This window comes from Artemia franciscana, chromosome 8 (genome assembly GCF_032884065.1).
Source record: "Artemia franciscana chromosome 8, ASM3288406v1, whole genome shotgun sequence".
Lineage (NCBI taxonomy): Eukaryota > Metazoa > Arthropoda > Branchiopoda > Anostraca > Artemiidae > Artemia > Artemia franciscana.
In genome coordinates this window covers 13,747,685-13,755,254 of record NC_088870.1, presented here as the reverse complement: position 1 = coordinate 13,755,254, position 7,570 = coordinate 13,747,685, and the positions used below count along the sequence as shown (strand labels likewise).

Here is a 7,570-nt window from a genome sequence, read left to right as displayed (position 1 = left end):
ACAGTTTTTTACTGTTTTTTACTGTTTTAAAATGTAGAGTTAAGGGGAAGAGTCAAACTTTATCGTAAAGAGCGGGACGTTGATGAGGAAGCAGCCCCTTTCATATACGGAGTAATTTCTGTTCGTTTTAAGTTTTAATGTCACTCCTTACTTTCATTTAAAAAAACTCGTTTTTTTTTTTTATTTATCTTAAGGAATTAGTACCAAAGAGTTGAGCAACTATCAATCTGGAGTATACTTTTGATCGGCAACATTATTTTACAATTTAAAATTGAAAAGTCAATAAACGGCTATTTGAAGTAACATGGATGAAGACTAAACAAATTCAATGGAAGGCTATCTTGTCAAAAGAAAAAAAAGAGAAAAACTTTAAGTAGGGATATACGTTTGTTACAAGATAGTTTACGCGAAAAAAACATAGATATTATTAAAACAAGCTAAACCTATATTTACAAAAAATAAATTATGCAACAGTATGTTTCACAAGAGGGGGAACATTACGAGGGGAGGGGGATAATCAAAAGAACACAAAGAGTGGATAAAATCATATGAGAATACAGAAAAGTAAAGAAAAATCATAGAACTTTTTTTTTTATTCTTGAAGAAATTAGAGAATTTCTTTTTAGTTTTCGCGATAATGTCAGTAGCAAAAATTCACAGAAAATAGGGGGTGTATTTTTCAATATCTAGGGGGGGGGGTAACTTTTTCGTTTTTACAATTGTTTCAGTGATAATGCCAATAAAGGGCATTTTTCTATGAAAATACCCCAATAAATTGTATTTTTCAAAATCTAAAGGAGAGAATAAAAAAAATCTAGGGAACACAGGCCCTCATTGCTGAACTTCCATCATCTAACTGACGCCGCTGGATAATGTGTACTGCTACTACTACAAGTTTTGAAAATTTTTAGGCTCCTTTATCCAAAAATATTACACTGTTATAACAAAGTGGGCCAGTTTATAGACCACACTGGGCATATACAAACTGGGACAATTATATACATTTAATGTTTTATCATTGCGCGTTAGTAATTAAACACACAAACTGGCTCAATTAATCAGTAGGCTATTCGATAATTCACCTCGTTTACTAAACTTACTGGTTTTAAATGAAAGGAAACTGTATATATAACTTATTACATATAACCCCTACACTATTAACCCTTGAATTTTTGTAATTTTCTGTGTTTAACGGGCAATTTGTAATTAGTGAATCGCGTTCAAAAAATACTTTTGTGTTCAAAGGGCCCAACAGGCTGTAATTCATTCTTTCACGGATAGGAAATTCTTGGTATATTTATCTATCAGCATAAGTTTACAATATTTTCGGCTGGTTTCAAAGGTTCTATGGGTTTGTAAGATTTCTTTTTTTTTGCAAGAATATCATTTTGTAGTTTAAAACATATTTAGCGGAGCCACCAATTATGCTCAGAAAAAAAAACAGAAAAACTAAAAAACAACAGATATACAAATTAAAATAAAATTATATAAAAATTGCATTAAATTACATTACATTAAAATTGCAATAGTTAATTACAATAAAATAAAATTATGTTAAAATTGCAATATAATATTTTGCAATATAAGGAAGCTTTCATTTCTGTAATTTGCAAAAGCGAAAATTGAGGCTCTTATTAAATTTTATTAAATTGCTTAATGAGTAAAAAACTGGTAATTGCAAAAATATTGGAATATATTTTGACAAGGGATTAAAGCAATTCAAAAACCTTAAAAAACAAAACCAAAAGTTTGAAGTTTAGTAGAAATTGTTGTTAGAAATTGGACTTGATTCAATATTAATGCTTGCGGCTCAAAGAGAAAGTATGACTAATGTCAAAGAGAAATTATCCTACAATGTCATCAAAAAGAGAACACCAGGAGAAAACACCAAAGCAACGCAAAACCAGGCTTGTGGCTCAAATAGAAAGGGCCAGATTAGGAATGAAAACTTATTGTTTGGGACGAGTGAACAATGGCACACAAAAAATCGCTCGAGGCCCTCGAGCAATCATTGCAAGATTTGCGAGGAAATTCCAAACCCTTTGGCAGCACATTAATATTGCTTGCAGGAGATTTAAAGCAAACATTACCTGTTATTCCTAGATCGACACCTGCTGACGAAACGAATGCTCGCCTGAAAAATTCTAATTTATGGGAGACATTAAAATTAACTAAAAAAAAAATGCGTGTCCGATTGCAAAACGATCACTCTGGTGAAATATTTTCAGATCAATTGCTGGCAATTGGAAACGGAAAGCTCTCAATTGACTCAATTTTAGGACGTATACAACTGCCTCCTAAATTCTGTAATTTAGTGACATCAAAAAATGATTTGGTTGAAAAGGTGTTTCCGAATATTCTAACCACCTATCCATCTAGAAACTATCTATCAGACTATCTATCCATCAGACTATGGAAAACTATCCATCAGAATTTTTAAATTCGCTGGATCTCCCAGGGTTTCCACTGCACGTGCTACAACTAGAAATAGGCGTACCAATAATCCTGTTGCGAAATATTAACCCACCAAAGCTTTGCAACGGCACACGACTTGCCGTAAAAAAAAAAAAAAAAAAAAAAAAAAAATAATGAAAAACGTAATAGAGTCAACAATCTTGAAAGGGTCTTTCGAGGTTGAGGCTTTTCTCATTCCTCACATTCCCATGGTTCCAACGGATCTGCCTTTTCAATTTAAAAGATTGCAATTCCCAATTCGATTAGCATTTGCAATCATCATCAACAAAACTAAAGGCCAATCACTCTATCTATATAAAAATATACTGTTTGTTTGTTTGTCTGTACGTCTGTACTAAAAAAACAAAAAAAAAATATACTGTTTGTTTGTTTGTCTGTATGTCTGTACTAAAAAAAATAACAAAAAACTAAAAAAAAAACTAAGAAAACAAAAAGAAAACTAAAAAAACTAAAAAAACAAAAAAAAACAATAAAAAACTACAATAAAAGTCTATTATAAAACAAAACTAAGAAAAAAAATAAAAAAATAAAAACTAAAAAAAATAAATACTTAAAACAAAAAAAATAAAATTAGCACCTTATATACGTGTTGCTGGGGCGGGCAGCGCTCCAGCAACACGTGGCAGGGATGTTACAACCTGTTACTAGGGCGTGAAAAAAAAATACTGACACCCCATGTGTTGCTGGGGCGTCAGGGGTCAGTCTACTTGCCAACTGACTAGCTGACACCCCTTGTGGTGCTGGGACACGCAGCGCCATAGCAAAGCAAAGGGGGGGGGGAGGTTAGGGGGGACTAGATGACACTCCACGTGTTGCTGTGGCGCGCAGCACAACAGCAACGCATGGCAGGGGTCAGCTAGTAATACATAAATACTTATAGCATAATACTAATATAAAACCACTTTGATTGCCTTTGTACGACCATTCATACGGAATGACAATCAAAAAGTTTTACCAAAGGCAAAAGCAGTTTTATTTCAACCTTAGTCAGTTTAGACCAGATTAGACTCAATGTGTATGTACTTCTAAAATTCTGCTGTTTCATCATAATTTAATCAACAAAGAATTAACGATCTGTGTTAAGCATTGTCACTTGAAAGAATTAAAAGTGATTAGTATTGCCACAAAACCTGATTGTGATAGTTCAAAACATGAAAAGACAAGCTCAAGGGCACAAATTGCCGGGAGAGACTTCAGGAGAAGAACTAGCCCCAAAACACTCTTTGATGGTCTAATCCCCTTGCCCTCTCCGTAAAAGGCTAAGAATGACTCCACAGATACCACAAAGTAAAGTTTTATTGAGCTAGAATAGGATTGGATATAGAAATATAAAAATATAGAGAGTAGATATACAGAGATAGATAGTAATAGGAATAGATATAGAAAAATAAAAAGTTTGCTCCTACGGACAGCCTGCAATAAAAAATAAGATCACAACAAGTTGAACTTTCTAATTAAAGGTACATATGAAGCCTTTGTTTTAGATACGCTATTTTCGTAACTCGACACTCTTATCCAGGCAGAGTAGACATGCATATAGCTAAAATTGCGGCTTTAGCCCCAGGTGTGCGACTAGTGACTTCAAAAAATTTTAATTACCCACTTTGATGGAAATCAAACATAATTCGCAATATATACTTGCCACGTTTCGGATTTTTGAGTTCTAATATGATCATTTCAGACTACTCCTTAAATAAACCCTGAACAACCATGGGTTGAAAGATGAATAACAAGCATAATTCTTAAAACATGGGGGGAGGGCTCAGTTCAACGGGGAATAGGTCCAAGGATCCTGAAATCAAGTAGACTAAAACATATGATGATCTTGATGTGAACAAGGAATAGCCTATATGCTCTTTTACTAAATGTCAATTAAGACCATTTTTAAATAGGGATTGTGCATAATTTGAAGCCCTTTTTTAAATAGGGATTGTGCACAATTTGAAGCCCTTTTTTTAATAGGGATTGTGCACAATTTGAAGCCCTTTTTTTAATAGGGAATGTGCACAATTTGAAGCCCTTTTTTAAATAGGGATTGTGCACAATTTGAAGCCCTTTTCTTAAATAGGGATTGTGCACATTTTTTAACCCTTTTTTAAATAGGGATTGTGCACAATTTGAAGCCCATGGTGACGCAAAGATTATGTCACCCCGGAGGTACATCTCTTAGATCTTTCGACCCTTCTTATTGAAACTGCTACTTTGAAACTTCAGTCCTGTGTCAGAGTGCAAAACAGCTGACTCGAAGACACAAGGACTGGCCAAGGGCAGTTGGTTGGCCCTGTAATCGGTTTTGGCCCTTGAGAGGCAGTAGCGCTCTAAATTTGTGATCGAATGAGTTTCTATTACCACTTATAAAAAAAACAAAATACTTTGAAACTTCAGTCCTGTGTCAGAGTGCAAAACAGCTGACTCGAAGACACAAGGATTGTTCCAAGGGCGGTTAGTTAGCCCTACAATCGGTTTTGGCCCTTAGGAGGCAATAGAGCTCTAAATTTGTGATCGAATGAGTCTCCTTCCAGCTTTTTGGATCATCTTTTATATATGATAAGAAATCAAGGGAAAAATAAACACAGAGGAGATATGACACTTCGCTAGGACACCATTACTACACCAACTATAATTGCCTATAGGGAAATCAAGGGAAAAATAAACACGGGGGAGACATGACACTTTGCTAGGACAACATTACTACGCCAACTATAATTGCTAACTATAATTGCCTTGACAAGAAATCAAGGGAAAAATAAACACAGAGAAGATATGACACTTTGCTATGACACCATTACTACTTCAACTATAATTACCAATAAAAGGTATTAATTTCCTTAAGCTTTCCTAATCTTTAAAAATAGCAAATTTAACCAACTCACCTGCCATGCTGAAGAGTCATTGACAACATCAGAGCCTCTAAGAGTCCAATAAAATGAAGCTATGTCAATACTTTCTTCTGCTTCTTCTATTAAGGACTTCCAAGTTGAGTAAATACTACCATAGGTTTTGTTAAAAACCATCCCCTCAGGTACGCTTTCGACAATCCTCAATCTACAAATGAAGACAGAATTCTAAGATTAGCTATTAATTTTATTTTGGTATAAAGTTCAGGTCTTGGTGAAGCTAGTGCTTTAGCTTGGGGGAAGTGTCAGCAGCTCGATTCTTTAAGCTAAGCCACCGTGAGTCTGGGGAGCTTACAGTTAAACAAATTCCCAAGAAAAGAAAAACGGAAAAACAAAATAAACGGAAAAACAAGAGAGGAAAAAACGCGTGGTCCTATTGTAGATCAAGAAGAGAAGATTCCACTAACATACAACATAGCAAGGGTCCTATTCAGAATCTTTTTTAGGGGGAGGGGACAAAAAACACTTTAAAAACAGATAAAAAAAATTGTTTATATTCATTTATGCTATGTTTCTGACAAATCAAGTAGCCGGCCAATTATGTCTCCTATATCCTTCCTTTCTTTCACTGTTGCAGCTAAAATATCCAAGCATAGGGATTCTTTCACCTCTCAAATATATGCTACTGTATTTCTTTTTCTATTAATTTTTTTTTATCTTCGCTAAAAATTATCATAAACGCAGCCTTTGTTTTTCGTCACCAACTAGATCATTTTTGACACTTAATCCGTGTTCAGAAATATATTTTTATATATTTATATATTTTATATATTTATATTTTATATATTATTTATATAAATAATTTATATAATAATATAATAATATAATTTATATAATAATATAATTTATATAATATTAATATAATTTATATAATTTATATAATATATTATATTTTTATTTTATTATATATTTTATATATTTTATTTTTATATATTTTTCAAACCGCTTTTCGGTATTTCCCATTTGCTTAAGATTTAACTTGGTTATCCGCGATTCGCAATCATTCGAATTTGTAGTGCTTTCAAAAACTACCTGTTAAGACTCAAATTATGAGAATTTTAGCATTTTTTGTAAACTTTGTGAGAATTTGTGCTTGTTTTTTTTTTTTTTTTTTTTTTTTTCTTCTTCTTCTTCTTCTTTTTTTCGTTTTTGTTTTCATTTTTCGAAGTTCAGACTAATAAAGAGGGAATATGAAATTTATTGGGGTGGGAGGTATTTCTTTATAAATGCAAGTTTTTAAGCCTTATCACGAGGTAGCTTACATTTATAAGAAATTGAGTTATTACATATGCAAATTGACACTGCGTATTACACACTTGGTAAGTTCGACCCTGTTTGATAACAACCCCAGTCAAACACATAACATATCAATAGCTTTAAGAAAGCGTGCATACAACTTCTCATTTAAGGTTGTTTCATCTTCATTATTTATAGAAGAAATGGAGTTTCAGACCATTCATGGTTGTGAATAATATTCAATAATTTTTATGTTTCTAAGTTTTTTGTTTATAATTGTTGTGTTAATAAGTTTTGTGTTTGTTTACAGTAAACCATTCCCATCTTTGGCTTGATTATTTTTAAGAAGAATTATAATTCGTTGTGAAATTGAGCTAGGAAATACTTAGGAAAACGCCATCTGATATTGAATTGTACATCAATCAAGTGTTGCTGAAAAATATTTTGTCCATTTTTTGAAGATCAAATTATAGAGTTACAGGTGGCACAAAATTGTTTATAATTTTAAAACAGAGCAAATTGCGATTCTACTTAAAGATTAAAGCAGATTCCAAAGGGAAGCACAAATTTGGGAGAATATCTATTTCTATTCACTGTTTACAAATTATGTGTATTCAGAGTTCAGCCAATTAGCAAGAGAAATGAAGGATATTTTGAGGGGAGCAACATATTCTATTGATAAGCATGCCCTGGTTTGCAAATTCATGTCTATCACAGGTTTTGTTATTAAATTTATTATGCACACCAGGGCGGATCTAGATCAAAATCTTGGAGCAGACTCAAGGGGACAAGGGCACAAATGAACAAAATCTTGCGGGGGCAATGAGAAAACGGTGTCAATAACTGACCAAATTGACAATATATTCTAAAAAAGAATAAAAAAGAAAATAACAGAATAAGAGGGCACCAAAAAAATCTGGGGTAAGGGTACCCCGGCTCCCTCGATCCGCCAGTGATACACA

The 7,570-nt window shown here is 33.1% G+C and overlaps 1 long non-coding RNA gene across 1 annotated transcript in view; it reads right to left on the bottom strand.

Annotated features, from left to right (window-relative positions):
• Positions 1-5,323: 5,323 nt before the first annotated feature.
• LOC136030017 (uncharacterized) overlaps positions 5,324-7,570 on the bottom strand; it is a 6,655-nt gene continuing 4,408 nt past the window's right edge. The window contains exon 3 of the long non-coding RNA XR_010618169.1: positions 5,324-5,520. This is a non-coding gene — a long non-coding RNA (uncharacterized LOC136030017). The remainder of the gene's footprint in view (positions 5,521-7,570) is intronic.